Raw genomic sequence first — 24,064 nt, forward strand, 5'->3', positions numbered from 1 at the left:
GAATGTTACCGTCAGCTGTAGTGTGTCCATTCTGAGGAGCACGGAGCAGAGTACATGATAAAAAAAAAAAGAGAAAGAGAGACATTCTTCCACTGATTCTTGCTTTAATTCTTCCATTTAGCCCGGCACTTAGGAAATCATTACTGAAAAATATTTATTTCACCGTCTTCCACAAAAATGAACTACTTTTAACTTCCCAGTGGTCCAGGATATAAAAACCATCTACAATGTGTCCTATCTCATCCAAGCCAACGAGGGGACAGTCATGCACCATTTCCTTCTCTTTGGACTTCAGTGTTTTCAAATTATATTCATAATACTTCTTGCCTCCCCACATATTTTTGAAATTGGACAATGTTCCTACAATGTGTATTTTTTTACGTATTTCCTTACTGCTATCTCATTGCTCTGATTATAATCGAGAATGGAAATGCATGGAGAGAAAGACCGCATCTCTTCTGTGTTGGACCTCAGAGTTCCAGACACGTATCACTCATCATCCGTGATTCATACGCTGGCAGTTATCATCACTGATCCAGAAAGACCGCTTTCTTCTCATTCATTTCTACATTCTTCGTTAATTCAGTAATTCACCAATTACTATTTAAAACCGTATGATTCGTGAAACCTGAAGAAGAGACGTTTACCTATAGTATGTATCTGGAATCATTCACGCATCACGCTTGTCTCTCATCAGTTACCCTGCTTTTCATAAATGCTTCGATCAATGTAACGGTTCGTTTTGATCCTGTATTCGTTACTAGGCCTCAGCTGGCCTTCTCGGGTTGCAGTTCATATTCTGTATGAGCACAATGAATATCCTTAGCAAAATACCAGAACCAAAACAGGAACTTGGACCATCACTCACATCCGCCTCCTGTCACCCCAGCACTAAAATACAGCCCGAGGGCCCTTGGTTGGGGAGAATCCTTACGCAGCTCTAAGCTGTCCGTCCTGCGGAGTGTAAAGCAGAGCATATCATAGAAATAGTCAAGACATTCCATTCTCTTTGGCCCATGCCTTTAACCTTTCATTAAATCCACTGTTGGTCAACTCTTAATTTGGTGTAAATATATTTGTTCTCTTGAGAAAATGAACAACTTTGACTTACCAATGACCCAGAATCTGAACACTGTCTACGACTTACACTCTCCACAGCACCCTTAGCCATGCATCTAACGGTCACGTAGCTCTCACTTCCAATTAAACTTGAGAGTTTTCAAAGAATGTTCATAGTACTTCTTGCATAATCACATAATTAGACAATGCTTCATTACATTCCCCTTTATTTATGTTTATGGATTATTTAACTAACCCAATTATAAAAAATTGAAAGAAAATGCAGGAACACTAACAGTAAAAACAAGATCCTTGTGTATTCTGGACATCTGTCCACACGGGATCGCTTCAAACAATGGGAATGCGCAAGATTTCTCTTCTGTTGGACCTCAGAGTTCCAGACACGTATTCATCATATATGACTCATACGCCATCAGTGGTCATCATCGATCCAATATTATCCCTCTTTTTCGTTTTTCATTTCTAATTGTTTACTGAGGAAATCATTAATGCACTAAGAATTTTAAATGTTGTAATTCATAAAAACTGAGGAAGAACTCAAATGTCCCTACTTCTACCTACATAATTCTCACATCAATATAGCTCTTTAATTAATTTAATGAATTATCCTTTAATTAATATCGCTTACATCAGCTCAAATGTATCCACTTTGAGACATGGATAGTACAGTCCACGATAAAACATAGAATTAAACGTTTATTTCCATTGAGTCTTACTTTCCACATTAATCATGCATGGATTAACCGTTATAATAGTTTACATAGCCCGCATTATCAGGGAAATACAGTGCCTCTTTTCATTATACGCTGTAGATTTTTAATAGTACAGTGAATGACCTTAAACCTTAAACAACACATAAACCAAGAAAATCATTTCACTGTTACTTACATTAATCCCCATCCTTCTATTACAGAGGCAACACAGAACTCAGGATCATAGAAGATGTTACATCTGCTCAGGTGTGTCCGTTCTGAAGAGCACACAGTAGGGCAAGATAAAAAAAGGACTGAGGTATTGTGTTCACGGGTCCTGGAATCCCATCTTTAATTTAATCCCTTATTAAGTAATGAATTACAATACTGCATATATTTTTTCTCATAAGTAAAGGAACGCTATCAATCTAGCCGATAAAGAATATGAACACTGGTTATTACTTATCCATAACTGCATCATCCTCAAAGAGCAAGTCCTGTACCATATGTTCCCTTGTAGACATCAGCATTTTAAATACGCACTAACACTATTCCCTACCTAACCACCTATTTTTATAATTGGACAAGATTTCACTGCTTTAATCTTTATTTATTTGTATGCTTGTTTATTGATTGTTTCATTGATCTAATTATAAAAATTAAAAGAAAATGGGTGAACAAGGACCCACAACCAAGATCCTTGTATGTGTTTGGTATCTGTCTACAGAGTCACCTCAAACATGACAATAAACCAGATTCCATTTCTACTGGACCTCAGAGTTCCAGACACGTATTCATCATATCCGACTCATACGCCACCAGCGGTCATCATCGATCCAGTGTTGTCCGTTTCCCTTCATGCGATTCTATGTTTCTGTCGAGTAATTCATTGAATCGCTAGTAATAATGTTAAAACCCTGTCATTCACAGAAGCCCAAGAAAACTCAGGATATTCTTAATCTGTAAATAGAATCATTCTCACATCAATATATCTCTTTTAAAATTATGTTGTTATTCATTTAGGCATTAATCAATATCATGTTTCATACAATTCAGTATTTGTCACTGAGCTCCTGTTGGCCTTCTGTGATTCTACATGGAACTCTCAAGTAATATAATGAATTCTCTGAATAATAAAATCATGGAACCCAAGACCAGAAACGGGATTTACTCACGCTGTTCTCTGTGCATCTAACAGAGGGATGCGACCACCGAGCTCGCCACCAGGCAGGATTGCTTACATCAGCTCAAATGTGTCCATTTTGAGACATGAAAAGCACCGTCGATGATAAAAAATAAAATAAAATAAAATGTTCATTTCCATTGATTCTTGCTTTCCACATTTCATTTACTCGGTCATTGAGATATCTAAGAATGGTGCATAACATTGATTTTTGTTTGTTTTAACAACAACAGCAACAAAAATCCTCAGCCTTAAGATTGACCCAGAACCATAAAACGGACTCTGACCTGTTCATGTCTAAATGACTACTGGCTAGAGAAGTGACCGTCCTGATCTATTTAGCTCTTAATGGGTGTCAGGGTTTGCAATTTTCATTGTCATTTCTTGCCTATACACCGGTCTTCAGGGCTGAACAGTGCTTCACGGGCCTATGTTTATGACTATTCACTTTCCTCAGTGGTTCTACCCTTGATCCGCTTGTAATAATAAATATGAAATGTATCACCCAGTGAAACCATTATCTTTGTGCTTTCCGAACACCTGTCCATAGGATCAAATGAGCGGAAAGAAGGACTGTGTATTGAATGGGACCTCCGCGATCGACATAAATACTATCAATCACCCACAACTGACCCGCCACCAGTCATTCTCACAGGCAGATAAAGACCAGCTTTGCCTTTATTCATTTCTACATTTGTATCAATTCAATCATTAATTCATTGAATATAGTAAAATACCTGATTAACAATGACCAAAGAATCAACCAGTTGGATATTCCTAACTTCTAACTATAGAATAATTGCCAACATAGATTATCTCTCTCTCATTAATCAATCTAAGTGTTACATAGTATCAATAATCAATATGTCTCGTATTTATCACTGGGCCATAATTTACTTTTTGATTATTTTTTTAAAGATATTATTTATTTATTTAACACAGAGAGAGATCACAGGTAGGCAGAGAGGCAGACAGAGAGAGAGAGGGAAGCAGGCTTCTTGCTGAGCAGAGAGCCCGATGCGGGGCTCGATCCCAGGACCCTAAGATCATGACCTGAGCCGAAGGCAGGGGCTTAACCCACTGAGCCACCCAGGTGCCTTACTTTTTGATGATATTTATAAATTTTCAATAATACTGTGAATATCCTTAAACAAACGGCCCAAACCAAGACAAAATCTCTAATTACTACTCACCTTGCTTCACTCTCCTAAGACGCAGGCAACATAACGACCGTGATCAGGGCAGAGGTGAAATCAGCTGGAGCATCTGTTCTGAAGTGTACCTACCAAGCAGAGAACATGAGAAAAAAATGAGACGTTCTTCCACTACCCTTGCTTTACATCTGTCATTTGGTCAGGCCTTCAGGAAATCGTTACTGGAGAATATTCATTTCATTCCCGTTTATAAAAAGGAACCGCTTCGAAGTTCATCAACATTGTCAGTAACATGACCTGTCTATACCATCCAAGCCAAAGAGGGAGCAGTCATGTACCATTTATTTCTCTATGGACTTCAGCATTTTCAAATTATATTAACAGTACTTCTTGTCTTCCCGCATATATTTAAAATTGGACAATATTTCTACAATTCACTTTTTTAAAATATATTTTCTCATTGGTGTTTCACTGATCCAATTACAATCAAGAAGGGAAATGCACGGAGAGAAAGACCCCATCTCTTCCATGGTGGACCTCAGAATTCCAGACACGCATCATTCATCATCCATGATTCGTACGCCGGCAGTTATCACAGACCCAGAAAGACTGCATTCTCTTCATTCATTTCTCCATTGTTTATTAGTTCATTAATTCACTAATTATAAAACTGTATGATTCACAAAAACTCAAAAGGGCCTTGATCGCCCTGATAGATATCTGGAACCATTCCCATGTTATACCTCCATCATATTTATTATCAGTTTTTCATAAATGTTTTAATCAGTGGAACACTTCATTTCTTATCTCTCACCAGTACACAGCTGGCCATTTGAGTATTACTACCCAGGAATCTGAGCTGATTTCATCTTTTTTATTACTGCAGTAAAAAGGGTTGGACACACCACCCAAATCAAAACAAAAACTTTGGTTATTACTCATACTGGTCTTCCAACTCCTAAAACAAAGACGCAAACCTGGAACTCATGATCAGGGAAGAATCCTAGCTCAGGTGTGCAGCGTCTGCCCTTGGGAGTGTACGGCAGAGCACGCGACAACACAGGCTGAGACCCTGTTTCCACTGGTCTTCGCCTTTCCCCTCCCACACAGTCAGTCATCTGGGATCTGGGCCATCATTAATTTGGTGTATGTATGTTTTCCCTTAAGAAAACAAACTTCAAATTACCACTGACCCAGACGACAAGCACTATCTGTGACTTATCCTGTCTATACCATCCTCAGCTGTATAGGTAACAGCTATGCACAACGTGCTTCTAACTGCACATCAGGGTTTTCATACTATAGTAATAGTATTAATTATTAATCACTAATAATAAATTAATAAATTGAGTCCTAGTTATTGCCTAACCACATCTTTTTATAACTAGACAATGCTTCCCTCTCTTCATCATTTTTCTTAATTTATTTATAGGACCTCTTATTTACCTATATGTAAATTTACATTTACATATATGTAAATACATTGTATCTGTATATGTATACTTACATATATGTATATGTAACGATACATATAATGCATGTACTCTAAGACCAAAAACAAGATCTTGCTATGTTCCTGACATCTGTCTGTTACAAATAATAATGAGAACGGACTAGATTAATTTTCTGTTGGACCTCAGAGTTTCACGTGTTCTTTGTACAGGACTCATACCACCAGTGGTCATCATCGATCCAATACTGTCCCTCCTTCTATGTGACATTCTTTTGGAGATTGAGTGAATCACTAGTTCACTGATAATTTAAAATCCTATTATTCACAAAAAATGAAATGAGTTTTTATGTCCTTAAACTGAATATACATCAGTATCCTTCATTAATTATCTCAGTTTTCCATACATGCATTAATCAATACAGTGTTTTCTCAAATTCAGTATTTATCACAGAGCTACAGTTAGCCTTCTGTGATTCTACATGGAATTTTTGAATAATACGGCAAATGAGCCGCAAAAAATCACTGAAACAAAGAAAAGAAATCGGACTATGACTCACATGGGACCCTGTGCCTCTGTCACACCGAAGCTATCGTAGAGCTCGCCACCTTGGAATAATGCTTGGTTAGCTCAAATCTGTCCATTCTGAGAAGTACAAACCATAGTCAATGACAGAAAAAATGATAAAAATTTAATCTCCATTGATACTTGCCTTCCACATTGATGTTCCTCAGTCTTTTAGGAATCCAAAAATTTTCATAACATAGATCTTTGTCTCTTAACAAAAAGGAAAACTTCAAACTTGATACGGACCCAGAACAATGAAACTGACCCTTAATTATTCATGTCTATATAATCCTTAGCAAAAGAAGGGAAAGCCAGGAAACAACTATTTCATGAAGGGCATCAGTGTCTGTGAATTTTATTACTGACATGACAATATTATGTTCAGAATTAGGGAATAACTAACTTTTTCCTCTTAATTTATTGTTTATATTTTCTTTAATGATTCTTCTTTACATATATTCTAATTTTTTATTGTTTTTTCCTTTTTTTTTATTGTGTCATGTTTGTCACCATACAATGCCTCATTAGTTTTTGATGTAGTGTGCCAAGATTCATTGTTTATGTACAACCCCCAGTGCTCCATCTTTAATGATTCTATCACTGACCTATCAATAATAACAAATATAAATATATTCATCCAAGGGGTACCTTCATGGCTCAGTCGGTTAAGTGCCTGACTTCTGATTTTGGCACAGGTCATGTTCTCAGGATCATGGGATCTAGCCCCGTGTCAGACAGATACGAGGTTGAAATGAAGTGTTCCACTGATTAAAACATGCTGGGCATGGTGCCTCCTTAGGATTCTCTCTCTCCCTTTCTGCCCCTCCTTTCTAAAAATAAGTCAGTAAATAAACAAATATATAAATTCATCCAGCATAAGGATGTAATCTTTATACATTCCTAGCATCTATCTGTAGGATCAAATAAACAGAGAAAATAGAATACTAATTATATTGCACCTCCAGGTTCCAGACACATACTGTCCGTTGTCCATTGACTCCTCCCCCACTGGTCACCGCCACTGGTTCCAACAGAGGTTACTTTATTCACTTGTACATCTCTATCAATTAAAACATAACTTCATTGGTCATAATAAAATCAATACACTATTCAGAAAAACTGAGGCATATGATACTTGAATATTCCTAAATTCTTCCTATAGAATCACTGCCAAAAGAGATCATATTGCTTTCAATAATAAATGTTATGTATTATTAATTAATCAACATAATGTTTCATATCATATTTATCACTGAGCCATAATTAATATTTCCTTATATTTATTATGTTTTAATCAGACCATGAAAGCCCTTAAACAAATGACCCAAACCAAGGAAAAAACGTTGATCATTACTCACGTTAGTCTCTTTCCTGTAAGAGGGAACATGGTGACCTGGACCAAAATGAAGGCAGAAATCACCTTGACCTTCTATTCTGAAAAGTACCAAGCACAAAAAGTGATAAAAAGATTAAGACTTTCTCTCAACTGATCCATATTCCTGTCTACTGATTCTTTCATGGTTCAATTGTACTAAGAAAAGCAAATGCATGAAGAGAAGGAAGCCATCTCTCCTGTGCTGGACCTCAGAGTTTCAGACACGTATCACTCATCATCCGTGACTCATACGCCGGCAGTTATCATCCCCGATCCAGAAAAGACGGCATTCTCTTCATTCATTTCAATATTGTTTATTGACTCACTTATTAACTCACTAATGATAATATTTAAGTTCCATTATTTACAAGCCCCCATAAGGACTTGATATCCCTAATATGCTTCTAGATCCATCTTTGTATCACTGTATCCCTACCATGTATCGGTATCTCCTACATGCTTCCTAAAAATCTCCTATTTGTCAGTAGGATAAAGACGGCCCTCTTTGATTGTATTTCAAATACTGGATTACTACAGTAAATATCCTTAGACCAACAACCCAAACCAAGAGAAGAAATGTGATTATGCTTACACGGGTCTCCAGTCTCCTAAAACAGATGCAAACGTAGAGGTCAGGATCAAGGGAGAAATCCTTAAATCAGGTCCAGTGTCTCTTCTAAGAAGTACAAAGCAAAGCAGGTGATAAAAACGGTTGAGACATTCTCTCCATTTATGCCAGCTTCAACGTTCACACAGGTCTCTAGGCAATCATTAATCTGGTGTACGTACTTCAGTCTGTTATGAAAACCAACGACTTCGATCATGCCACTGAGCCAGAATGTGGACATGATCTAATTCATGTCTTGTAGACATTCATGTAGACATTCACTGTCTACATCATCCCTACCCTAAGTGGTAACAGTCAAATAGCATCTGTTTCTACCTGAACTACCGGGTTTCCATAATAGAGTCATAGTATTCCTTGCCTCACCACCTATTTTTGTAATTGGACAATGCTTTACTCTAGTCCTCTTTATTTATTTATTTATTTATAGATTCTCACATTTATCCCATTGTAATAATAAGATAAAAATGCATAAACACCAAGACCAACAGCAAACCTTTCATTTGTTCCTGGTATCTGTCTATAGGATGCCTTCAGACTGGGAATGGAGGAGACCAGGTTGGACCTCAGAGTTCCAGACACGTATTCATCGTACACGACTCATACGCCACCAGCGGTCATCATCGATCCAATATCGTCCCTCTTTTTCTATTTGTTAATTGATCAAATCATTAATTCACTACTAATTTTTAAGTGGTACGATTCCGAAGAGACTTGGTACATACAAGTCTCAAATCTGTACACAGAATTAACCTCACATCAGTGTATCTCATCATTGTCTTCAGACTACAGACCTGCGTTCACTAATGTGCTTCGTATGTTCTGTATTTAACACGGAGATCCAGCTGCCTTCCTTAATTCTATTTTGCGTGTTTTAATAAATAATACTAATAAATAATAAATTAGTAATTTATAACCAACAGTGAGTAACCTTTAAAAAATCCCCTTAAACTGAGAAGAGAACGTCAACTGTCACTCACATTAATCTCCATCCTCCTGTTACACAGAAGCAACCACAGACCTCGCACCCAGGAAATCGCCGAATCATCTCATGTGCGTTCATTCTGAGGAGTACAGAACACAGCGGAAGATTAAAAAAAAAAAAAAATGGAACCTAATCCACACTGTTCCTTGCTTTCTGTATTTCATTTACCCAGTATTTGATATTCATTACTGTTTCTTTACATACGTATGGTCATCTTATAAAAATCCGATCTTTGGTTTGAGAATCAATTAAAGTGATTCCCACTTAGGCACGCCTCTAGACCCATGGCCAAAGAGATGACCTTTGGTTCACTTATTTCTTAATGGGCATCAATCAGTTTTTCCAGTTTTTCACATTAATATATTCTGCCTTGATACCTGGTTTGTATTTGGACAATACCTCATGCTATTCTTCCTTATGTGTTTATCTGTATTTGCACGATGGTTCTATCACTGATCCATTAATAATAACGTCTGTATCTATGAAACAAAACAAGAATGTGATCTTGTACTTGACAGCTCTCTATAGAATCGATTTCAAGAGAAGGAACAGATCAAATTACGTTGTGTTGGACCTCAGAGTTTCAGACACATAGTTTCATCGTCCATGACTCCTATGCCACCGTCCTCATCACTGGTCCAGGACTGAGTCTCTTCTTAGTTCATTTCTACTTTTGTATCCCTGAAATCATCAGTTCCTTGGCAATTATAAAAATAATACCCCTGGGGGAAAAAAAAATATATATATATGTTTATAAAAAATAAAATTATAAAAAAATAAAAAAAAAAAAAATCTTTAAAAAAAAAATAATACATGGGGGGCACCTGGGTGGCTCAGCGGGTTAAGCCTCTGCCTTCGGCTCAGGTCATGATCCCAGAGTCCTGGGATCAAGCCCCACATCAGGCTCTCCACTCAGCGGGGAGCCTGCTTCTCCCTCTCTCTGCCTGCCTTTCTGCCTACTTGTGATCTCTGTCTGTCAAATAAATAAATAAAATCTTTTAAAAAAAAATACATGGTTCACATGAACCACAAAATAAGATCCTTGAATATCTCTAATGTCAGTTAACAGAATCATTATCCAAACGGCGTGCATCATCTCCATCTCATACATTACTCATCAGTCAACGTAATGGGTCTCATCCCACTTGCCGTGAGGCCTCGGTTTTTTTTTAATCAATTTAATGCTTTTTAATGATACCATGATTACCCTGAAACAAGTGGCCCTTTCCAAGACGACCATTTTGACCATTATGCGCCTCCATCTCTTTCAGTACTCAAAGGGAACATCACGGTCTTGATCACGGCGGAAGCTGAAAACAGCTCAAGTGTCTGTTCTGAAGAGTGACAAGCAGGAAGATGATAAAAATTTTGAGCTCTTCTCTCCACTGATTCATATACCCCACTGTTCACCTGCCGTCATTTAGGCATTTATGAAATTATTGTAATTTTCCCCTTAACACATCAAATGTCAACGCTGTAACAGATTCCAGTAATTACGACTTATTCCCCACATCATTCCTACTCAGACATGGATCTTTTATTATCCATTCTGATGCACACTAATATCATTTTACTTATTATATATTACAGCAATGAACAATGCTTCACCCTTTTCATATTTATCTATTATTTGTTTGTATATTTTTGTCACTATTTTTTAACAATACTGTTAGACATGCATGTCTGGACATCTCTCCCTAGATCACTTCCAGTAGGGGAAAGGACTAGATTTCCTATGTGTCGGAACCCAGAATTCCAGACCTGTGATGTTCATCACCCAAGACCCTTATGCCACTACTCGTCATCATTTACCCAGGCATGTCCCTCATGATCTCCAAATCATGTCTACATGTTTTTATTAATTCATCAATTCACTAATAATAACAAAACAATACCTAGGGGTCACAAAACCTCAAAACAAGTCCTTCCATATCTCTCACATTTGTCTGCAGAGTTAATTCCCACTAACAATATGTATCATTCATTAACTGACCTCAGTGTTTTTCCTACATAGGTTAATTAACACAATGTTTCTTATTAACCTGATTCTAATTATTGGGCCATGGCTGGTAATCAGTAGTTAGACTTCGCAACTTTTTTTAATAATGAGAGTGAAAACCTTTTTGAAAAACCACCAAACCAAGAAAAGAATTTTGACTCTTACTCTCAATGGGCTCCATGCTCTTGACACACAGACTCGACCACGAAGCTGGCGACTAGGGTAGATCGCTTCTGTCAGCTGACGGTGACCATTCTAAGGAGTACAAGACAGAGCAGGGGATAAAAGATTGAGACCTTACGTTCCTTCATCCCCGTATCCCACCTTTCACTCAGTCTGTCATTTAGGCAAGTGGCGATTTGAGATAATGTATATTTCTTTCCTATTAAGTAAACAAACAATATCCATCCTGCCCCTGCCAAAAGGACACTGGTTCTTAACACGGTACATACCACCAACCTTAGCCAAAGAGACAACACCCTTAATACCATCTCTTTCCTAATGGATATCAGTCTTTTCGATATAATTAATGTATTATTATATTATAGTAATTGTTGCCTAACCACCTATTTTCATAATTAGACAAGGCTTCACCTTCTCTTCATTTAAATTTGTTTACACATCTGTGTATTAATAATCTCACTGATCCAATTATAAAAATTGGAAGGAAATTCATGAATATAATGACAAAAACCACGGTCTTTATATATTCCTGACTCTGCCTCTAGACCACATCAAACAGGGACAACGGAGCAGAGTCCATCTGTGTTGGACCTCAGAGTTCCAGACACGTATTCATCGTAAGTGACTCATACGCCACCAGTGGTCATCATCGATCCAATATCGTCCCTCTTGGTCACCTTTCGTTTCTCCATTATTTACTGACCAATTCATAATTCAGTAATTATAATTTTAACAATGATTATTCCCAGAAACTACATGGAGCTTAGAAATTCCATGTATCTATTTAGAACCATTCTCATTTCTGTATCACGTCCATTAATTATTCTCAATTCGTATTATACGCATTAATCAATACAACGCTTTGTATCAATCCTATATTGCTCAGTGGGCTAATTGGATTCTACTGATTCTACGCCACGGTTTTCAATGATGCACTGAATCCTGCTGCAAAGAACAGAAACTAAGACCAAAACTTCAACTATGACTCACATGGTCTCCGTGTTCCTAACACATGAACGCAACCTGAGATCTCATGACGAAGAAGAACCCTTCCATCTGCTTGCCAGGTCCTTTCTAAGGAGTACAGAGGAGCACAAACAAGAGAAAATTTCAGATCCTGTCTCCATTGGTCCTTCTTTCCTACATTTCTTGTATTCATTTAGACATGCATACATCTTTCATAATGTGGTTTTTCTTTTACCTAAGGGAAAGCTTAAACCTGAAGCTGATCAATAGCAATGATAAGGGCTCTTCCTTATCAATGCTTATATAATTCTTAAGCAAAAAGGCAAAAATGTTTATTCTATTTACTGCTAAATGAGCATTCTTGCTCACTTCTTCTATGTCACCACATATATTCCAAGCTGGACAATACTTCACCCTATTTATGTTTTTTTTATGTTTTCAATGCTTTGATTACTGCTTCCTTCATAACCAGAAATCTAAGGATATGAACCCAAAATAAGAGTATGAGCTTTGTAGACAATTATCATATGATCTCCCTGATATGAGGAAGTTGAGAGGCAGAGTGGGGGGTTTGGGGGCGTAGGAAAGGAACAAAAGAAACAAGATGGGATCGGGAGGGAGACAAACCGTAAGAGACTCTTAACCTCACAAAACAAACTGAGGGTTGCCAGTAGAGGGGGTTAGGGAGAGGGTGGTGAGATTATGGACATTGGGGAGGGTATGTGCTATGGTGAGTGCTGTGAAGTGTGTAAGCCTGATGATTCACAGACCTGTACCCCTGGGGCTAATAATATATTATATGTTAATAAAAAAATTAAAAATTTTTTAAAAAAGAATATGAGCTTTGTATATTTCTACATTGACCCATGGGGTCACTTAAAACAGAAAACAGGGGTCCCTGGGTGGCTCAGTGGGTTAAAGCCTCTGCCTTCGGCTCAGGTCATGATCTCAGGGTCCTGGGATCGAGCCCCGCATTGGGCTCTCTGCCGAGCAGGGAGCCTGCTTCCTCCTCTCTCTCTCTCTGCCTGCCCCTCTGCCTACTTGTGATCTCTGTCAATTAAATAAATAAAATCTTTAAAAAAAAAAACAAAAAAAAAAAACAGAAAACAAGCTAGATTTTGTTTTGCATGGATTCAGAGTTACAGGCATGTAACACCCAACCACGGAGGATTCCTACACCACCAGTTTTCACCATCGATCTAGGTTTGGGTCTCCTTTTCTTCATCTGTTTCTACATTTCTAACAATTAAATTATTAATTCATTGGTAATAAAAATCAATGCGTGATTTGGAAAAATCACAAAAAAACCCTTGAATAAGCCTAACTTCTATCTGTAGAATCGTGCACCAAACAGATTGCATCTTTCACTAGTCAACCCCGATATTGTACATTATCAGTGAATCAACATTAATATTTCATATCGTATTTCTCATCAGACCATAGTTAACTTTTTTATTTTATTTACTACTTTACTACTTTTAAATGATATTGTGAATGCTCTTAAACAAATCACCGAAAACAAGGTCTTTGACAATTATTTGCCTTGATCTCTTTTCTAACACAAAGATATCCTAACAGTCTTAATCACCGTGGATGATAAAATCAGCTCAGTGATTTTATCTCCCTCAGAAGAGATGACAAAATATGATACAGTAGACAATATGATAAAAAAATTGAGTTATTGTCTCTATATTTTCCATCACTCGTTTGTATAGGCAGCTGGGCATTTATTAATTTTTGGTAATATTTATTTACTTTTCCATTAATAAACTCCAAATGGATTCCTGACTGAGAGCAGTAACTATTACCTATCACTGTCTAAATCACCCTTCGTCAAATACAAAATATACTTGGTCCTTTTTTTATCTATTCCTTTACACTCATATGCCTTTTCCTTAGTATATATTTTGTTTGATGAACAGAGCTTCATTCTCTCCATATTTAGTCATTTATATATGTTTTTCTTCCACTGATACTTTCATAATAGTATTTTAAAGCTTCATGAACTCAAAGGCCAAGAACGAAATCCTTATATACTCCTGACACCCATCCGTAGTTTCCCTTCATAAAGCACAAGGGACCAGATTCCAGTTGTGTTGGACCTTTGAGCTCCAGAAAAACGTCTCTCATACGTGACTCGTGTCTCACCCATCATTACTGGTGGTCCAGGACTGGCTTGCTTTCTCCATGACAACCTACATTTGTTCACCATTTAATTCATCGATGAAGAAATACACACAAATCAGACACACACACACAAAAGAATATGATTCTTTAGTAGCTCTAACCTCCATATACACAATCTATTTCCACTGAGACCAAATTTCTTTCATTAACTCAGCTTAGTATTTCACATATGCATTCATCAACGCTGCTTCACATTAACCTTGCATTTAACACTGGCATAGCTCACCTTCTTTCATTATATTTAATACTTTTTTTTAAGTTTTTATTTCAACTCCAGCTAGTGAACATGCAAGGTTGTATTAGTTCCAGGTGCACAATACAGTGATTCAACACTCGCATTCAACACCCAGCGCTCATCATGAGTGTGTGCTCCTTAATGCCCATCCACTCACTGCTCAAGCATCCCCTGCCCTCAGCTTCCCCTTAGTACCATCAGTTTGTTCTCGGAAGTTAGGAGTCGGTTTCTTGGTTTGCCCTTCTCTGTCTCTTTCCCCTGTGTTTGTTTTGTTTCTTAAACTGCACATGAGTGAAATCGTATGGTATCTGTCTTTCTCATACTACTTATTTCTAGCATGATATTCTCTACCTCCATCCACGTCATTCCAAATGGCGATATTTCATTCATTTTTGTATGGTGATATGAATTTTTAATAACACAGTAAAAATGTTTTTTGAAATGATAGCACTGTGTGGTACTCAACTAATGAATCACTGAACATTTTACCAAAAACTAATGATGTACTATGAGTGGCTAATTGAACTTAAAATACATACATAAAAATGCGACAGTACTCTAGCCAAGAACAACACTGATTATTACTCACACTGGTCTCCCTCTTCCTAACACACAGAGCTCCTGACCATTTAAGATTTTAAATTAACTGGAATACTTCCTTTCTGTGGAAGGCAGAGGCCAGAACAGCAGCAACAACAAAAGGACAGAGACACTCTCTCCACTGGCCCTTAATTCCATCTGTGTTTATTCAGTCATGTAGGCAATTAGTAAGTTGTGATCATGTCTATTTTATTTTCTCTTAAGGGGACAAATCATGTTAGTATGGCCAATGACAAAGAATATGAACATTGATGGCTACACCTTATGGCCTGTGTCATACTCAGCAAAAGGGGCAACATGCTTCTGTCATTTATTTTCACTAATTGTCAGGGTTTGCAATACATATTAATTATACTTCGTACCTTGCCCACATATTTTTTGTAAGTGGACAATGATTTACTCCCCTCCTCTTTATTTGTAATATGTTTATTGCTATTTTCACTGATCCGATTATATTTGTAGAATGAAAGTGAATAAAAACCAAGACCAAAAAAAGAAGACCCTTGTGTATCCTGATATTGGTATAGGACCATGTCAGCAACATGGAATGGACTTGTTTTGTGCTGGTCCTCAGAGTTCCAGACACACACGACTCCTGTACCCTCAGCTGCCATCATTGGTCCAGGACTGGCTCTTTTTTCTATTGTCATCTGTGTCTGTTTATTGTAATTAACTGCCTAATACAGAAATAAACATAAGTCACCAAAAAAAAAAAAAAAATCACAAGATCCTTGAATATCCCTACCACCCATCCATGCAGTCGTTTCCACTGAGGAGAAACTCGTTCATTAACTCACTCAGGGTTTCCGCATAAGGATTAACATCGGATTGGCTCACAACAACGATACTTGATTCCGTATGTTTGGGCTTCTCAATTGAATCAAACACTTTTTGAGAACAGAGTAATTAAATCAAACAGAATGGAACGTTCCATCCAAGGCGAGGACACCGACCAGTACTCACACTGCTCGCTACGCTCCCACGACACAGAAGCGCGCACAGAACCGCGATACATGCGGATGCGTGAAGGAGCTCGAGCGCGCGGGTTCTGAGGAGTAGAGAGCGGAGAGCGTGTTAACAAACCGCAACCCCGTCTTCCCTGATCCTTGCCGCTCCAGTTCCCTTTCCAGGGATGTAGGCAATCATTAATGAGGCGTAACTCTATGAATTCATTTTCTCTTAAGAAAATTGGAACCACTTAGATTCATTCCCCAACCCAGAAAATGAACATTGATTAGTAATCAATTAGTAAGTCACGCAACCATTTACTCGTCTTCGGACTTCACACTGTTTTCAAATTTATTGACACTATTCTTACCTTGCCACCTATTTTTATAATTAGAGCATGCTTTCCCATATTCCTCTTTACTTGTTTATATTTATATGTATTTGTTCAGTGACCATGTCAATGCTCCGATTATCATCACAGATGAAAATGCATGAACAAATACGGAGACCAAAAACAAGATCTCCGTATCTTCTGGAGTTTCGCCTACGGCATCTTTTCAAACAAAGAGAACGCACCAAACTGTGTAACTGGACCTCAGAGTTTCAGACACATGTTACTCATCATCATCCATGACTCATACGCCACCAGTCATCATCATCGGCCCAGGACTGGTCCTCTTTCTCTTTGTTCACCAAGTTGTTTATGAATGCACACTAGTGATGCAGTAAATATTCTTAAGCAAACCACCCAACCCAACCCAAGAACTTTGACGATTACTCACGTTGGTGTCTACGTTCCCAGTGCATCGATGCAGGCCCAGAGTTCATGACCATGGAAGATGCTTCCATCAGGATAAGCGCGTCCATTCTAAGAAGTACAGGGCAGAGCAGTAGATAGAGAAAATTAAGCCCTTATCTACACTTACCCTTCCTTTCCATGTCATTTACTCAATGTTCTACATATGTGTCAATTTTCCATTATTTCTCTTTCCTACAAGCAAAGGGAAGAACCTTGAACTTGGGACTGATTCAGAATTTTAAAATAATTGACTTTTAATTACCTGTGTCTCCATAATTCTTAGCCAAGTAGTAACAACCTTGATCCGTTTCTTAATGGGCATTGATGTTTTTAATTTTTATTAATAATATGTCCTGCCTCCAACATGTGTTCCTAATTGGACAGTGCTTCATTTTCTCTTTATTTATTTATATTTCTTAAATGGTTCTAACAATGATCCATTGAGGATAATGAATTCTATAAAGCCAAAATAATACATTAGATACAGATATGGAACTATACAGGTATACAGATAATAAATCTGTAAAGCCAAAATGAGAACATGACCTTTACATATTTCTGATGTCTGCCCATAAGATCATTTCCAAAAGAGGGGTTAGACTAATTATGTATTGTGTTGCATCTCAGAGTTTTAGATACTTCTTTTTCCATTGCCCATGACTCTTACACCATCTCTCTTAACTGTAGAGAACAAACTAAGGGTTGCCAGAGGGGAGGTGTGTAGGGGGAAGGAGTCATTGGGTGGTAAGACATTAAGGAGGGCGCTGGGATGTAATGAGCTCTGGGTGTTTTCTGCAACAGATGAATCAGTAAATCCTATCCCCAAATTAATAATATACTATATGCTAACTAACCTGAATTTAAATAAAATTTAAAAAACCAAGCACACATACTATGATGTATTACCATCTATCTCATCCTTACCCCAAAATGGAACCCCCTGATCCATTTATTAAGGAACTCCACTGTCTGCAAGTTCTAGTAAGTCTTGCCTCACCACGTATTTTCATAGTTGGATACACTTTACCCTTTTCATCTTTATGAACGGACGTGTCTGTTTCTCTCATTTATTCATGACGACAATAAAATCAAAATCCATGAAACACCAAGGCAAAGAACATGATCCTTGAGCGTTCCTGAAATCTACAGGTTCAGTCCCACAGATACAAACACTTAAATCCCTTTTTGTAATGGACCTCGGGAGGTCATAGATGTCTTGATCATAAAATTTGGTTCAGCACGCATTCCGTTCACAACGCAGGTCCACGATTTGCCCTCTTTCCGTGTAATTTCTTTCTTCTTTTTATATATAGTCACCACATGCACCAGAACTAAAGCACTGTCTACCACTTACATCTCCTACGTGCTTCTGCCTCATAATAAAGGTGGTTTACATGTGTATCCGTGAAGGAATGTGTAGGGGAAAACTGAAATAGAAATTTAAGGAACTATAAAAATGAGTGACATGGGGGCGCCTGGGTGGCTCAGTGGTTTAAAGCCTCTGCCTTCGGCTCAGGTCATGATCCCAGAGTCCTGGGATCGAGCCCCGCATCGGGCTCTCTGCTCAGCAGGGAGCCTGCTTCCTCCTCTTTCTCTCTGCCTATCTCTCCACCTGCTGTGATCTCTGTCTGTCAAATAAATAAATAAAATCTTTAAAAAAAAAAATGAGTGACGTGGACTTGATCTTTTTTTAACATCATCCCGATCGGTGAGGTGGATCGGGGGATGGGGAATCCCGGGACGGGGATGAAGGAGCACCAGGTGACCCATGTAAGTGCTGAATCACTAGGCTGTACTCCCGGAGACTAATACCACGCTGCACGCTAACGAACAGGGATTGAAATAAACCGTTCTTTAAAAAGTATTAAATATAATGAAAGAGATGCTGAGGATGAGGCCAGCACTCTACAGTTTATTTTTTTTTAAGATTTTATTTATTTATTTATTTATTTTGACAGACAGAGATCACAATTAGGCAGAGAGGCAGGCAGCGAGGGGGTGGGGGGAGCAGGCTCCCCGCTGAGCAGAGAGCCCGATGCGGGGCTCGATCCCAGGATCCTGGAATCATGACCTGAGCCGAAGGCAGAGGCTTTAACCCACTGAGCCACCCAGGCGCCCCAGCACTCTACAGTTTAACCAGCTTTCAGGGGACTGTGGTGTTCCCTCCAGTCTGAGAACCACTGCTCTATAGTCAGCAACACAGAAAGGGAACAGCTTTTGCCGACTGATCTCTTAACAAAAGGGAAGGTTTCCCAATTGTATGAACAGAAATGTACACTTCACATTTTTTCTTAATTAATCCAGCATTAATTACATTATCTATTTACCTACCACCATTTATCTATCCATCTACTTATCTATCATCTACTGATTTTTTAATTGGTTCCCTTAGAATAATATACTGAATTCCCAGGAGCCACTTAAACCACTTTTGCACGTTACTGAAGTCTAGCTACAGCCTTATTCCTATAGATGTGATATACCGAATTTCCTTTTGAAATGGACTTTCAGTGAAGAAACAAGTAAATCACAAGACACATTCAGAAAGCATCCTAGTCACAACATGGATCCTTGCTTGGCCCTTTTCTTTTCAAGTTTGTATTTAAATTCCAGTTAGTTAACATAGAGTGTAATATTAGTTTCAAGAGTAGAAATGTACAGATTCATCACTTAGATACAACACGCAGTGCTCATCACAAGTGCCTTCCTCAATACCCATCCCCCACTGAGCCCATTCCCCCACCCACCTCCCCTCTAGCAATCCTCATTTGGTCTTACCGAGTTGAGTCTGCTTTATGGTTTCCCTCTCTCCTTTTCTCTCCCTATGGTCATCTGTTACATTTCTTAAATTCCAGTGAGTGAAATTATACAGCAAATCTAACTGACTTGCTTCACTTAGCATTAGACACTCGAGCCCTACCCATGTCATTGCAAATGGCAAGATTTCATTCTTGTTGATGGCTGAGTAATATTCCATTGTATGTATATACCAAAATTTCTTTGTCGATGGACATTGGGTCTCTTTCTCTATTTCGGCTATTGTGGACCTTGCTGCTATAAACATCAGGGTGCACGTGTCTCTCTGAATCAACATTTCTGTATCCTTTGGGTAAATGCCTAGTAGTGCAATTGTTGAATCATAGGGTAGCTCTATTTTTAACCTTCTGAGGAACCTCCACACTTTTTCATTAACTTGTACATTCTTTAAAGATGAAAATACAACCATGAGCCCATTATCCACTGCCCATCCAAAGACTGTACCTGACCATCTTTCTATGAGTTGTTTCATTGATTTAGCAACTTAGATCTTTTCCACAGAAAAATGTTTATAAACTGTGGTGCCAACCTAAGATGGAAAATTAGATATTTAAGAAAGTGAATATAAAATCCTCCAACCTTTAAAACAAATCATATTGAAATTGGTTACTTCATAAACTTTGCCACATATCTCCATCATAGGCCCGTATCTGGTCTTCCCTGATTTGGTTCATGCATGTCAATATTTATCAATAGCTTTAATATTTATTCATTCATTCTAACTCATAAAAAATTGACAAACTAGTCACTTAAAAAAAAATGAAAATGGTTTTAAAAAAAAATGGAACTTCTCTAACTTCCCAGAAGCCCAGAATGGAAATGCTATTGTGTACGTATCTGTTCAGTTCTCCTGACTCAAGAGGGTTGGGATTTGTGCCTGGGGAGGGACAAAACATGAGCAGAATTCCTGGATCATTCATCACCACCCATGGGCTTCGTCTCCTTCTACTGCATTTGCTTATTAACTTATTTATTAATTTATAATGATGAAATGTTCCCTCTTGTATCCGAACTCAAGATTATAAACCTAATTAATAAAAACTGTGTCAAGTCGCTCACTATCATAAATGACAAAGGACTACATATTTCTTGTGCAAAGTTACTGAGAAATTATCGATAAATATAGTTATATGTATTCAAAGTGTACAAAGTGACATTTGGTTTACACACACATTGTGGAACGATGTGTGTGAACACAGGAGAACACAGTGAAGCCGACCGGATTGGTCATAACTTGTTATATGATTTCATTTTGTCACTGGTTCATGCTTGACCCTCTTTAACACAGGTAGTTGATTACATTATGTAAACCTTTTTTTGTCCCCTATTTCTCAACTGAAAAAAAACAAAAACGCCTGTGACCCAGAGACAGCACAGAACAGGCATATCAACAACTACATACATCTGTCCCTACATCCCTTCTGATGAGGTTTAAACGCCTTAATATATTTTTAATGGACTTCCCTTTCTTTGAAATGAATTTGTAATGATATTAATGTCATCAAATGCACTATAGTTATTGCACATTTGGCCCCATTTTTCCTTCATTTACCCATACATTTTTTTAGTTGTTATTGCACTGCTAACTTTTAATAAGCAATCAGTATCTATGAAATCAAAAGCCCATGAATAAAATTCTGGGACTGCTCTAACAACGGCTTATAGGACCACCTGTAACAGAAGCAGGAGACTAGACTTCTTTCTGCACTGGATCACAAAGGTGTTGAGAAGCCTGATTCACCCTTGCCTTTTATACTATTAGTCATCAGTACTGGTCCAGATTTTGCCCTTTTTCTTCACTGAACCATAATTCTGCTCAGAGATTAATTCATTAATCCACTAATAATAAAAAAATGTCCATGAGGTTTTAAAAAGTGACTTTAATATCCCTATCATCTGTACATAACATCATTTTCTACACGGCAAGGAGTCTACATCTATTTTGCTAACTGACCTCAGTGTTGAATGTATGAATTAATCAACATGTTCATTTTAACCTTTTACTTTACCACTAGCGTGTGGTTGGCAGGGACTAATGTGAAACATCTGCCCATAGAATCATCTCCCCCAGCAATTCATTTCTTTCATTAACCGACCTCAATGTTTTGTCTATGAATTAATAAACACAATGTCTCAACTTATTTGCAGTTGGGGGCCGTGGTTGGCATTTCCCATTTTTTAACAATACAACAAGAACCCTTAAACAAACCACCCCAAAAACTGAGACAAGAACACTGACCATGACTCACATGGATCTCCATTCTCCAACACACAGACACAGCCATAGATCCTGCGATCACGGAATAATGCTCGAATCAGTCCATTTTTGGCGTACAGAGAAGAACAGATGAAAACAAAAAGCTTTAGACCTTCTCTCCACTGGCCTTGCAACCCACCTCTCATCTCGTCAGTCACATAGAGAATGTGTAATTAGCGGAACTGTTTATTAAGTGTCTCCTAATAAGTGAACAATAATGGCCTTGCCATTGACATAGAATATGAACACTGTTTATTACTATTTAACACTCCCATGTTACCCTACCATGCCTCCCCAGTCCTTTGCCAGGGAGGCAACACCTTTGTTTGTATCGTTTATTTCTTAATGGACAGGAGTGTGTTTTTAATACACATTAACAGTATTTCTCGTCTCACTACTTATTTTTGTAACTGGGCAATGCTGTATGACCTTTATCCTTATTTATAGACTGTTTGTTGATCATCTCATTGATCCAATCCTAAAAATATCGAATGCATGAACACGAACCCAAAACAGGATCTTTCTATACTCATGGTATCTGTCTATGAGATCACTTCACACGGGACTGTCGCCTAGACCACATTTCTGTTCCAGACACGTGTTCATCATACACGACTCATAATGCCACCAGTGGTCATCATCGAGCCAGTATTGTCCCTCTTTTTCTCCATTCAGTGCTACATTGTTTATTGACTAATTCATTAATTCACTAATAATAATTCTTAGATGCTATTATTCACAAAAATGCAAAAAGAGCCCTGATATCTCTTTTCTGTCCTTAGGCTCGTTCTCACATCCGTGCATCACTCTCGTTAACTATAACGTTTTAGTAAATGCATTAATCAGTGCAATCAACCCTTTAGTCAATATAATCAACTCCATAGTTGTCACTGGGCTACAGCTGCCCTTACTTGATTATTCTTCATACTTCTTAACGATATAGTGAAGATCTTAAATAAAGCACTAGCCAAAGAAGACAAACACGTTGACTACTACTCACACTGGTCTCTATGCTCCAAACATACAGACAGACAGCTGTGCTTCTGCAAGTGCTTCCAGCTGCTGGAGTTCGTCCATTCTGAGGAGCATAGAGCAGAACACATGGTAACAGGATGGATAGACACTCTGTAGACGCACAGATTTTACCTTCGTTTTGTCTGTCACGCAGGAATACAGCACATCGGGGTCATTATTAATTTTCCCTGAACGAGCAATATCGAACTTGACAGACCAAGAATAAGAACATTGGCTGTTACTTATGGTCTATACCCCCAACTTGAACCCATTTATATTTCTTAATAAACTCCAGTATTTTCAATAAATGTTAATAAATTGTATTATGAACAGACATGCTTCACTCCCTTAATATTATCACACTTGCACATTGATTCTTCTTCGAGCCGTTTGTTCCAGTAGAATCAAAACTCATGAAACTGAACCAGCGACATGGTCCTTGTTCTTGCCCTAACATCGGTCCATCAGACCACTTCCAAGAGAGGCAACAGACTGTATTTCTTTTTTCTTTGGTTGGACCTCAGAGTTTCAGACACGTAACATTCATCATCCGTGACTCATATGCCACCGATCGTCATCACTGGTCCAAATCTGGGCCTCTTTTTCTTCCTTCACTAATTCCGTAATTGACTAATGTTAATTTTTAAAACCCTGTGATTCACAGAAATCCAATAATGAGATCAATGAATATTCTGCCTCTACCTACAGGACCACCCGCCACATTATTCGATGTCTTACACCCGTGATGATCCGTACCTTACATTCGCATTAGCGAACGTTATATCCCACATTTCAAGGTTCCCGTGTTAAGGGTTTTCAATTGTATTTCACACTTTCAACAATATAGTGGATACCTTTTCAAAAGACTTTTAACCAAATACAAGAACTTGAACATTTACTCACATTCATCTCTAGGCTTAGAACACACGGGAAATCACAGACCTCCT

The 24,064-nt window shown here is 38.0% G+C and overlaps 2 long non-coding RNA genes, 13 other non-coding genes and 2 pseudogenes across 15 annotated transcripts; all 17 read right to left on the bottom strand.

Annotated features, from left to right (window-relative positions):
* Positions 1-463: 463 nt before the first annotated feature.
* LOC116856338 lies at positions 464-538 on the bottom strand. Its single transcript, XR_004380546.1, has one exon. It is a non-coding gene; the product is annotated as a small nucleolar RNA SNORD113/SNORD114 family (small nucleolar RNA).
* A 903-nt stretch (positions 539-1,441) lies between these two features.
* On the bottom strand, positions 1,442-1,513 carry LOC116856317. Its single transcript, XR_004380526.1, has one exon. It is a non-coding gene; the product is annotated as a small nucleolar RNA SNORD113/SNORD114 family (small nucleolar RNA).
* A 454-nt stretch (positions 1,514-1,967) lies between these two features.
* On the bottom strand, positions 1,968-9,140 carry LOC116856301. Its single transcript, XR_004380522.1, has 8 exons — positions 9,108-9,140; positions 8,095-8,178; positions 7,486-7,561; positions 6,776-6,957; positions 6,120-6,205; positions 4,149-4,226; positions 2,948-3,018; positions 1,968-2,050 (listed from the first exon to the last, which is right to left on the bottom strand). It is a non-coding gene; the product is annotated as an uncharacterized LOC116856301 (long non-coding RNA).
* On the bottom strand, positions 2,540-2,611 carry LOC116856332. The gene has a single exon (XR_004380541.1). It is a non-coding gene; the product is annotated as a small nucleolar RNA SNORD113/SNORD114 family (small nucleolar RNA).
* LOC116856348 lies at positions 4,641-4,712 on the bottom strand. Its single transcript, XR_004380553.1, has one exon. It is a non-coding gene; the product is annotated as a small nucleolar RNA SNORD113/SNORD114 family (small nucleolar RNA).
* LOC116856353 lies at positions 5,739-5,804 on the bottom strand (annotated as a pseudogene).
* Positions 7,705-7,779, bottom strand: LOC116856341. Its single transcript, XR_004380549.1, has one exon. It is a non-coding gene; the product is annotated as a small nucleolar RNA SNORD113/SNORD114 family (small nucleolar RNA).
* Positions 8,687-8,758, bottom strand: LOC116856325. The gene has a single exon (XR_004380534.1). It is a non-coding gene; the product is annotated as a small nucleolar RNA SNORD113/SNORD114 family (small nucleolar RNA).
* Positions 9,141-9,680: 540 nt separating the features above from the next.
* On the bottom strand, positions 9,681-9,753 carry LOC116856342. Its single transcript, XR_004380550.1, has one exon. It is a non-coding gene; the product is annotated as a small nucleolar RNA SNORD113/SNORD114 family (small nucleolar RNA).
* A 1,099-nt stretch (positions 9,754-10,852) lies between these two features.
* On the bottom strand, positions 10,853-10,927 carry LOC116856358. Its single transcript, XR_004380560.1, has one exon. It is a non-coding gene; the product is annotated as a small nucleolar RNA SNORD113/SNORD114 family (small nucleolar RNA).
* A 952-nt stretch (positions 10,928-11,879) lies between these two features.
* LOC116856319 lies at positions 11,880-11,951 on the bottom strand. Its single transcript, XR_004380528.1, has one exon. It is a non-coding gene; the product is annotated as a small nucleolar RNA SNORD113/SNORD114 family (small nucleolar RNA).
* A 1,436-nt stretch (positions 11,952-13,387) lies between these two features.
* On the bottom strand, positions 13,388-13,462 carry LOC116856363. The gene has a single exon (XR_004380565.1). It is a non-coding gene; the product is annotated as a small nucleolar RNA SNORD113/SNORD114 family (small nucleolar RNA).
* A 926-nt stretch (positions 13,463-14,388) lies between these two features.
* LOC116856238 lies at positions 14,389-22,133 on the bottom strand. The gene is made up of 3 exons (XR_004380508.1): positions 22,086-22,133; positions 17,013-17,098; positions 14,389-14,455 (listed from the first exon to the last, which is right to left on the bottom strand). It is a non-coding gene; the product is annotated as an uncharacterized LOC116856238 (long non-coding RNA).
* Positions 15,846-15,906, bottom strand: LOC116856364 (annotated as a pseudogene).
* Positions 16,819-16,896, bottom strand: LOC116856340. The gene has a single exon (XR_004380548.1). It is a non-coding gene; the product is annotated as a small nucleolar RNA SNORD113/SNORD114 family (small nucleolar RNA).
* A 542-nt stretch (positions 22,134-22,675) lies between the features above and the next one.
* LOC116856359 lies at positions 22,676-22,751 on the bottom strand. The gene has a single exon (XR_004380561.1). It is a non-coding gene; the product is annotated as a small nucleolar RNA SNORD113/SNORD114 family (small nucleolar RNA).
* Positions 22,752-23,630: 879 nt separating this feature from the next.
* On the bottom strand, positions 23,631-23,705 carry LOC116856329. Its single transcript, XR_004380538.1, has one exon. It is a non-coding gene; the product is annotated as a small nucleolar RNA SNORD113/SNORD114 family (small nucleolar RNA).
* Positions 23,706-24,064: the final 359 nt, after the last annotated feature.

This window comes from Lontra canadensis, unplaced genomic scaffold (genome assembly GCF_010015895.1).
Source record: "Lontra canadensis isolate GAN:19392208 unplaced genomic scaffold, GSC_riverotter_1.0 scaffold108, whole genome shotgun sequence".
Lineage (NCBI taxonomy): Eukaryota > Metazoa > Chordata > Mammalia > Carnivora > Mustelidae > Lontra > Lontra canadensis.